The 10,985-nt window shown below is 41.2% G+C and overlaps 1 pseudogene; it reads left to right on the forward strand.

Annotated features, from left to right (window-relative positions):
- Positions 1-1,027: 1,027 nt before the first annotated feature.
- LOC109866460 (39S ribosomal protein S18a, mitochondrial-like) lies at positions 1,028-10,961 on the forward strand (annotated as a pseudogene).
- The last annotated feature ends 24 nt before the right edge of the window (positions 10,962-10,985 follow it).

The following is a 10,985-nucleotide window of genomic DNA, read 5'->3' on the forward strand; positions in this document are numbered from 1 at the left end:
GTTGTTGTCTTAGGTCTCTCTTTATGTAGTGTTGTGGCGTCTCTCTTGTCGTGATGTGTGTTTTGCCCTATATATATTTTTTTATCCCAGCCCCCATTCCACAGGAAACCTTTTGGTAGGCTGTCATTGTAAAAAAAATATGTCTTAACTGACTTGCTTAGTTAAATAAAGGTTAAATAAAAATAAATACAAACGTATGGTTCTATTTAAAGTTATGTTCTCAAATATTTTCCTAAACACTGTTTGTCTGTGGTAATTTCAGTACTTCCACAGAACATTCCACACAAGTTCCCATGTGATTCTATTTACTGTCATTTGTTACTACATTCTGGGAACCTCACAGGAAAGCTTTCAAGGAACCAGAGTAAAACGTTTTAAGAACATCCCTGCAAACTAAAAATAAACATTACCAGAACAGGCAACATTTTCACTTGTGTTCTCTGAATGTTTAAAACATTTTCAGTGTTACCGGTCAGGAAAAGTATGGCTTCGTTTCTACAACCAATGTGAAACCAAAAACATACGTTCCCACAACTTCCAAATAACCAAATGTGCTAGATGGGTAACAGCTGAAACATTGCAGGGAATACTGTCAGAAGATGTTTGCCCCTCCCAGGCCCTTGAGCCTGTGGGATGTTATCTTGAATGGAATGTGACTGAAGGAATGGGATAGGTTTATGATTTATCTATTTTCCATTCCCGTACAAAAAAAGATTGCAGTTTTGAAAGTGCAGTAAAAATTAAGTAACTGCAGTCGACTGTGGTATTTTGGATGCAGTAATTGCACTGAACTGTGGTTATACTGCACTCTAATTCCAGTTACATTGCAAAATTACTGCAATAAAAAAACGGTTATTTTCGACGAAGTATTTGCCGCATAGTGCAGTTATACTGCACTCTGACCGCAAATCCTCTTTCGTCAGGGTTTTTTCGCATTTTGTTTCCTTCCTGTTCACTACTCGTACAGTAGGTGGCGGAATGCACGTTGCATTTCTGCAAACGCCATTATAGCAGAGAAGAAGAAAAAGGTCAACATTCGAAGATGGCACCGCGCTGTGTGCTTGGGTACATATGGATCTCTCTTTCTGGGTAGATGTGTAGCCAGCTGCAGCAATATGAGTGCCTTTCAGAGGAAAACAAGTTGCCCTCAGCTCTCGGTTTTTGGAAATATTCAAAGCAGAGGAATTCGACACAGTGAGTTTCTTGTTGAATCCTGTTGTAGCCATATGACAGTTCACTCTGTTAGCGTTGGAAATTGTAGCTAGCTAAAATAGCGCATCTATTTAGTAATCTTTGCCCTTCGATAATGATTATTTAAGGCATCAAAGGTTAAAGGCATAATTGTGGTAGTTGATAATAAGTTCGATCATTTGAACGACCATGTTGCAGTTGCATGAACTATCAGTATATCATCTAAACTAGCTTCCCCCTGCCAGAATGTTCATTGCTTGCCTACATGTTACTCCCTCTGTTTTAATATAACACACACACATACATTAAACATTCATTTCGGTTGCCTATCCTGATGTGAAGTTTGTTCTATAGAAGGTATTTGACTGTGCCACAGAAAGTACTTGATTCTACCTACAAAATTAAGGAATTCGATTTCGGCAAGACTACCCCCCCCTATCCCCGCTTCTATTTTGGGACTGCACACACTTCATAATCATAATGGCACACTTCATAATCATTTTTGGTAGCTCATGTCGACCAATAGTGTGTGCCACAGAAAGCAAAATTAGAGTATGAAGAAACACATTTATTTTAGAAACCTTTTCTAATGTTTAAGACAAATATAATATTTGTGTATCACACAAAAACATCAAAGTTAAGTTTAACAAACATTAAATAGGAAATACACATTTTTATATTTGCATAATAAGATATAAAATGACAAATCAAATAACAAAGAAACTGGACATTTATTCCACTTTTTATGGAAAGTTTTCCAGGTGATACTGTCACCTGGAACTCTATCCTAACCTAGTCCTGACAGGCAGCGCAGACATAATCCTCCAATGATGGGATGGTTTTCATACAGGACTGGTGGAACCATCGTGGGCAGCGGTCACAACCAATCACAACCAATCTGAAATTTATGATGAAAAATATTCATATATTTAAAACATTAAATACATTTATTGAATTACAATTATTTCATTATCAGACAAAGTGGATAATACTACATCTAGAAATATTACTGCTTATACAAATTCGTACTCGTAAAAATGTGCCTTCAGAAGTGAACAAGCAATTGCCCAGTTAGTGTCTCCCTCATTATTGTCCACCTTCCCACAGAAGTGCCACAGTTGGCTCAGGTCATCTAGCAAAACATAATGTCAAGTAGTCTATATAGATCTTTTACATGTATTTTTTTCAGAGTGAGCAGGGAACAAGGGAATAGTATAGGTTTCTTTTTCTTGTAACACAATTATTTAAATACATGTGTTTTAGTGGCCATCTAGTCAGAAGTTGGATCAAAGATGAAAGATCCATATAAATGTTATTTTTTTAAATCCACAATTAAATTAGAAATGTAACATACCAGTGTTTTGGAGGAGAGTGGCTGCTATTTCTTCTCTCATGATGTTAACATCTTCGTCCGTATTTGAAAAGACAATCGACGACTCCTTCAGAATACATTCAGAAAAATGTGATGGGCATTTCAGTTTTCCCCAACAAAATTATGTTACATTTAAGATTATAATTTGCAAGTATACAAAGACACATCTATAATATAATTTGACAGTTCTGTTTAGCCTTTTAGTCAGTATACTTTCAGTAGGTTAATTGTGCATTACTTAGAGTTGAAATCAGAAGTTTACATAGCCAAATACCTTAGCCTTAGCCAAATACATTTAAACTCAGTTTTTCACAATTCCTGACATTTTAATCCTAGTAAAAATTCCCTGTCTTGGATCAGTTAGGATCACCACTTTATTTTAAGAATGTGAAATGTCAGAATAATAGTAGAGAATTATTTATTTCATCTTTTATTTCTTTCATCACATTGCCAGTGTGTCAGAAGTTTACATACACTCAATTAGTATTTGGTAGCATTGTCTTTAAATGGTTTAACTTGGGTCAAACGTTTTGGGTAGCCTTCCACAAGCTTCCCACAATAAGTTGGGTGAATTTTGGCCCATTCCTCCTGACAGAGCTGGTGTAACTGAGTCAGGTTTGTAGGCCGCCTCACTCGCACACACTTTTTTATTTTCTATAGGATTGAGGTTTGGGCTTTGTGATGGCCACTCCCAATACCTTGACTTTGTTGTCCTTAAAGCCATTTTGCCACTACTTTGCAAGTATGCTTGGGGTCATTGTCCATTTGGAAGACCCATTTGCGACCAAGCTTTAACTTCCTGACTGATGTCTTGAGATGTTGCTTCAATATATCCATATCATTTTCCTGCCTCATGTTGCCATCTATTTTGTGAAGTGCACCAGTCCCTCCTGCAGCAAAGCACCCCCACAACATGATGCTGCCACCCCGTGCTTCACGGTTGGGATGGTGTTCTTCGGCTTGCAAGCCTCCCCCTTTTTCCTCCAAACATTACAATGGTCATTATGGACAAACAGTTCTATTTTTGTTTCATCAGACCAGAGGACATTTCTCCAAAAAATACGATCTTTGTCCCCATGTGCAGTTGCAAACCATAGTCTGGCTTTTTTATGGCGGTTTTGGAGATGTGGGTTCTTCCTTGCTGAGGGGCCTTTCAGGTTATGTTGTTATAGGACTCGTTTTACTGTGGATATAGATGCTTTTGTACCTGTTTCCTCCAGCATCTTCTCAATGTCCTTTGCTGTTGTTCTGGGATTGATTTGCACTTTTTGCACCAAAGTACGTTAATCTCTAGGAGACCGAACGCTTCTCCTTCCTGAGCGGTATAATGGCTGCGTGGTCCCATGGTGTTTATACTTGCGTACTATTGTTTGTACAGATGAATGTGGTACCTTCAGGCATTTGGAAATTGCTCCCAGGGATGAACCAGACTTGTGGAGGTCTACAAAAAAACAAATTGGGGGTCTTGAAATACATTCAGCAGGGGATCAAATACTTTTCCCCTCACTGTATAGCACATACACATTTTACACACGAATGTGTTCACATATATATTCTGTGTTATGTATGTATTTCTTAGTACTGCCTTATTGGGTTGAGGAACAGAGCCCTCTTTTGAGATGGCAGTATAACCTTTCAAGTTTAGACAGACACACACACATTGCATGCACACATATTACACACATTTTACACACATGTATGTGTTCACGTGTATATTCTGTATTATGTATGTAGTTCTTAGTACTGCCTTAGCGGCTCTTACCATCACAGTCCAGTGGTTGTGTTCATTGATGATGCCAATAATGTACTTGTACATCATTGGATCAATCTGAAATTTCAAAGAGCAGGGCATCCCCAGCCGCGTCCTCAGAGCATGCGCAGACCAGCTGGCTGGTGTGTTTACGGACATATTCAATCAATCCCTATCCCAGTCTGTTGTTCCCACATGCTTCAAGAGGGCCACCATTGTTCCTGTTCCCAAGAAAGCTAAGGTAACTGAGCTAAACGACTACCGCCCCGTAGCACTCACTTCCGTCATCATGAAGTGCTTTGAGAGACTAGTCAAGGACCATATCACCTCCACCCTACCTGACACCCTAGACCCACTCCAATTTGCTTACCGCCCAAATAGGTCCACAGACAATGCAATCTCAACCACACTGCCCTAACCCATCTGGACAAGAGGAATACCTATGTGAGAATGCTGTTCATCGACTACAGCTCGGCATTTAACACCATAGTGCCCTCCAAGCTCGTCATCAAGCTCGAGACCCTGGGTCTCGACCCCGCCCTGTGCAACTGGGTACTGGACTTCCTGACGGGCCGCCCCCAGGTGGTGAGGGTAGGCAACAACATCTCCACCCCGCTGATCCTCAACACTGGGGCCCCACAAGGGTGCGTTCTGAGCCCTCTCCTGTACTCCCTGTTCACCCACGACTGCGTGGCCACGCACGCCTCCAACTCAATCATCAAGTTTGCGGACGACACAACAGTGGTAGGCTTGATTACCAACAACGACGAGAGACTGAAAAACGGCTTCTATCTCAAGGCCATCAGACTGTTAAACAGCCACCACTAACATTGAGTGGCTGCTGCCAACACACTGACTCAACTCCAGCCACTTTAATAATGGGAATGGATGGGAATTGATGTAAAATATATCACTAGCCACTTTAAACAATGCTACCTAATATAATGTTTACATACCCTACATTATTCATCTCATATGTATATGTATATACTGTACTCTATATCATCTACTGCATCCTTATGTAATACATGTATCACTAGCCACTTTAACTATGCCACTTTGTTTACATACTCATCTCATATGTATATACTGCACTCAATACCATCTACTGTATCTTGCCTATGCAGCTCTGTACCATCACTCATTCATATATCTTTATGTACATATTCTTTATCCCCTTACACTTGTGTCTATAAGGTAGTAGTTTTGGAATTGTTAGCTAGATTACTTGTTGGTTATTACTGCATTGTCGGAACTAGAAGCACAAGCATTTCGCTACACTCGCACTAACATCTGCTAACCATGTGTATGTGACAAATAAAATTTGATTTGATTTGGATAGTTGCTTGAGTTCAAAATCGGTCAAATATAACATATTTGAGAATAATCCAACCAACCTTAAGTTTTGATTTCTTGCTCCCCAAATGCCAGTAATTTTAAAGGTCATTGTAGAAAGCTTGCTCGGTTGACTGCCTTTAAAAATTCCGCACCAGATGGAACATGTAGGCATTGATGGTCTGACAGAAAAAAAGACAATGAAGGTAAATCCTGTTTACATGGAAAAACAACCATTTAGGTTTTCCTCATAAATACACAGATTAATCACACACATACAGTATATGTAAACACTGTATGTGCAACACAGTCTTACCTCACTTTCCAACCCCATATTTGGACCAGTTCTGTTGATTGTGATAAATTTATATGGGCCGATTCTAGACAACAGCACATATATATATTTGCCTCTGCAACACCTGAAAAAATGTACCTGAAAGTGTACTGAGAGATACAAATGGATCAACCTGACAAGATTACATACATACATTTGTTTATCAGTAGCTGCTGCTGGTGTGGTGGGGTGGAAGCCGCTGGGGTGGAGGCCGCTGGGGTGGAGGCCGCTGGGTTGGAGGCCGCTGGGGTGGAGGCCGCTGGGGTGGAGGCCGCTGGGGTGGAGGCCGCTGCGGTGGAGGCCGCTGGGTTGGAGGCTGCACCTGCTGGTTTGGTGGTTGTGGAGGCTGCACAACTACAAATACCTAGGTGTCAGGCTAGACTGTAAACTCTCCTTCCAGACGCATATCAAGCATCTCCAATCCAAAATCAAATCTAGAATCGGCTTTCTATTTCGCAACAAAGCCTCCTTCACTCACGCCGCCAAACTTACCCTGACTAACTGACTATCCTACCGATCCTCGACTTCGGCATTGTCATCTACAAAATAGCTTCCAATACTCTACTCAGCAAACTGGATGCAGTCTATCACAGTGCCATCCATTTTGTTACCAAAGCCCCTTATACCACCCACCACTGCGACCTGTATGCTCTAGTCGGCTGGTCCTCGCTACATATTAGTCACCAGACCCGCTGGCTCCAGGTCATCTATAAGTCTATGCTAGGTAAAGCTCCGCCTCAGCTCACTGGTCACGATAACAACACCCACCCGTAGCACGTGCTCCAGCAGGTATATCTCACTGCCCAAAGCCAGCACCTCCTTTGGCCGCCTTTCCTTCTAGTTCTCTGCTGCCAGTGACTGGAACGAATTGCAAAAATCGCTGAAGCTGGAGACATACATTTCCCTCACTAACTTTAAACATCAGCTATCTGAGCAGCTAACCGATCGCTGCAGCTGTACATAGTCCATCTGTAAATAGCCCACCCAATCTACCTACCTCATCCCCATATTGTTTTTATTTACTTTTCTGCTCATTTGCACACCAGTATCACTACTTGCACATCATCATCTGCTCATCTATCACTCCAGTGTTAATCTACTCAATTGTAATTACTTCGCTACTATGGCCTATTTATTGCCTTACCACCTCATGCCATTTGCACACACTGTATATAGACTTTCTTTTTTTCTATTGTGTTATTGACTGTATGCTTGTTTATTCCATGTGTAACTCTGTGTTTGTGTCGCACTGCTTTGCTTTATCTTGGCCAGGTCGCAGCTGTTAATGAGAACTTGTTCTCAACTAGCCTACCTGGTTAAATAAAGGTAAAATAAAATAAAAATTAAAACCTGCAGGTGTGGTGGTTCTGGAGGCTGCTGACTTTATTTTATGAGGGTTCCAACGAGTCTCCTCTATATGAGGCCTCTAGTGTTCCACGCTTATTTTAGGGAAGATAACCCTTGTCATCTTCCAAGTCCGCGCTTTTCCCTTCGAGACCTCAAATCGTATATGGCCGAGATAGTTGGGATCTAGTTTGCCCCATTTCCTCTGCACTCATGTTGACTTTATTTTTCGCCCAGAGTACACATTTTTGATTTATTATTGTTATTATCGTTATTAATACTACTACTGTATCTACATTCTTAACTAAAACAGAAATATATTTTTTCTAAATGTCGGAAAAGCCATAATAGGGAAAAGCACGACAGGGGGATGCTTTTCGGCACAACACCGGTTTGTTATGAAACACTGCTTGACTGACATGCCCTGGATTGTAGCTATACTAACTTTGACATTGACTATGTTGTTTGTGTTTACAGTCGTGGAAAAGAAAGAATGAAAAACAACAATAGTAAGTGACAAGCTTGCTAACCTGTTGGTTCATCATTGTACACTGTTTGAGTGGCGATGGGTTACTTTTATCTCTTACTTTAGCTATGTTGTGGATTACTGCATTTGAGTCAATACTCGTCAATACGGTATCCACACACTTCAGGATATAAAGTATAAGACGAGCTCTATACCATTGTGTTAAGTATGAACACTTAACTAGATGGCTAGTAAATGTGACATTTACAGTAGATTGATGGAAGTATTTGTGCGGTGCTTATTTATTCATTGACCAGCATTGCATTCTTTTCTCAGATTGGGGGAACAACTGAGGATACCCCAAGTGGACCACAGCCACCCAACGCCACAGCCCAGTGCCCCATCTATCGATGGAACCTGCAGAACAAATACAACTACACAGTAAGTGTTTGTGATACCTGACTGCATACTTACTGCCTCTCGACTGTTCTGCCAGAATAACAGAGTGAGATGAACAGTGCTGGTCCACACTCACATCTGCCATGTCTCATGCATTTTATGTCAATATGTGTGCCTGTTCTATGAGCTCAGGCCTACAGTAATTCCCTGTGTTTGTATTTGTTAGGATGTCCTGTTGCTCAGTCAGTTCATCAGGTCTGATGGAGGAATGCTGCCTCGTAGAGTCACTGGTCTCTGTGCCCAGGAGCACCGCAAGATCGCCATCTGTGTGCAGATGGCTCACAGAGCAGGTACGATGCTGTGTGTGTCTGCTCTGGATGCACAACTATTATGAAATGTATTCTCTTCAAAGTGGTAAAAGTACTCTCTTTTCTACTCCAGGTCTGCTCCCAGATCACAAACCAACACTACCAGAGGGACACATCCCAAAGAAGCCCAAGCCACAGCTCAACAGGTAAAGAGTGCGTTTGACCCCATCAGTATCTACCCTCTCACACCTGTATTGTTTCTTGTTAGACCTCTCATGACATTACCTTTGTCGTGTCTTTGGCTATGCCGGATTAAGTGATATGACATGCTATTCTATAAAATAATTTCTCCGTAATTAATATTACCTGATTGAGCTAATCATGTAAATGTAATTAACTAGAGAGTCGGGGCACCACGAAATAATATTTATAGAGCTGTTATCTTCCGAGTAGACCTAGTAATATTTTACATCAATAGCAGTCAATATTAATCGTCACCTTAATTCAGTCTTAACCAAGAATTTACAACTTTCAGATATCTTCACAATCCCTGGCTAACAAGTTGAATCAGCAATACAAAATTGGGTTTAATTATTTATTTACTAAATACCTAACTAATCACACAGAATTAATTATACCTTGATTACAAATGACGTCATAAAGGGAGACGTCCCTAGCGGGCGGAACAGATATGACAGCTGGTTACACAAAAGAAAGGTCTGGGTTTGAGTGAAAGAGCGGGAAGACTGAGGACCAAAGGAAGAAGCTGTGCTTTCGTAAATACAGTATTTTATGCATTCTAAATTACCGCCCATTTGGAAAAGGAAAATGCAATAAATATTTACTTTGAGCTGCGCTTCGGTAGGTTGGTGGTAGATGGAAGGCCGTGTTGCCAAACTGAGTCCTTTGTCCTTTGCAGAATCTCTGGTGGTCAATTGGATACGTTGTAGTAACGTTGTTGTGTGATAGTCGGGATACTCTGTCTGTTCCTTCCTAACCCTCGTTTGCAGCTGCTGTTGCTAACTCAACAGCTAGGAGGTATCACTTCTGTAGTGAATAAGAGTTCAAAGTTCATACCATTTGCAACCAAAGCTCACGCTGATGTTGGCTTCGTTCTGTAGTTATTATCTGAACAATTCTGACATCGGACCGTCGTCCTCACATCCTCGGAACAGGAGGTTACATTTTCGTCAAGGGCTTATATAGTGGAGGGAGAAAAGGGGTGTGTTTCATAGTTTACAACCTATGTCTCTTCACGTGGGCGGGCCACTGAGTCGGGCCTAATTCACTCATGAAATCCCAATTCTCACATTTTAGAAGCTAAAATCACATTTCATCCCATCATGAATAATTTCATATTCAAACATTTAAATTGAACAACAATTCCATGTGAATCCGATAACTCTGATGTGTAGACTTTACACTGTAGAGTTTGTCATCTTATCATTGATGAGAATGTCTCAGATGACAACCGAATTGACATCATATTTATTAAGTACCACTGCATATGTTCAATTGGTCAGTTTACCAGAATATAGTTAATTTCCCCCCACCTTCTGATGTTCCCAGAATCTCTGTTAACCAAGGGGTTTTCAAATGTAACATCAGTAGGGTAGAGAGAGGAAAAAGGGGGGAAGAGGTATTTATGACTGTCATAAACCTACCCCCAGGCCAACGTCATGACACCTTTCAACTAACTCTTGTGCATCCTCTCTCTAACTCACACCTGTGTTGTTGCATCACAGATATCTGACTCGCTGGTCCATTGATTCAGTGAAGCCCATCTATAGGACGGGGCTGAAGTGGTGTAAAAACCGCATCTGTCGGCCACCCAGCTCTCGGAAACAACGTACAGTACGGCAAGAAAATCCTCTACCTGAAACATTGATGACCTGGGGGCATGTCAACTCACAGCAGCAGGAGTCAGTGTGGGCGGGACAGAGATGGGGTCCAACAGTTCTATTGGACGTCCTTCCTTATAGTACTCCTGGCCCATTTGGAGCTCCATTGACTTCGAGAACTAGCCATTGGAAAAGCTGGGGGAGCATCTGTATTTGTCCAGCCTATTTATCTATTGGTGGACATTGCCCATTGGAAACCCATTCTGTCATTTGACCTTTTTGAAGATGCCCTGAAACAAAACTATTAAACTCCACATTTAGGGGCTCTATTCAATCCGCATCGCGGCAGTTCAGCTTTACAGTGTGATTGACATTTTAAAGACAATGTTCCAGCTTTACCAGAGACTGCATTCACGGTAACCACTGCATATGTCAGCTCAATCGGGCATTACCTTTACATTTCTAGTGCGGAATCTGTAACGCTTCAGCAATACAGATTGACTAGAGCCCTTGCTGTAAGATCAATTGGGTCAGTGTTACACTGTTTTGATGTAGGTGGGATGTTGTACTTCAATACAACCCAGATGTGCAAATAAATTGGATTTGCTTTTTCTCCCTCCACCATGTGTGTTTGCATGAGTGTGG

This window comes from Oncorhynchus kisutch, linkage group LG21 (assembly GCF_002021735.2).
Source record: "Oncorhynchus kisutch isolate 150728-3 linkage group LG21, Okis_V2, whole genome shotgun sequence".
In the NCBI taxonomy this organism is placed as follows: Eukaryota; Metazoa; Chordata; class Actinopteri; order Salmoniformes; family Salmonidae; genus Oncorhynchus; species Oncorhynchus kisutch.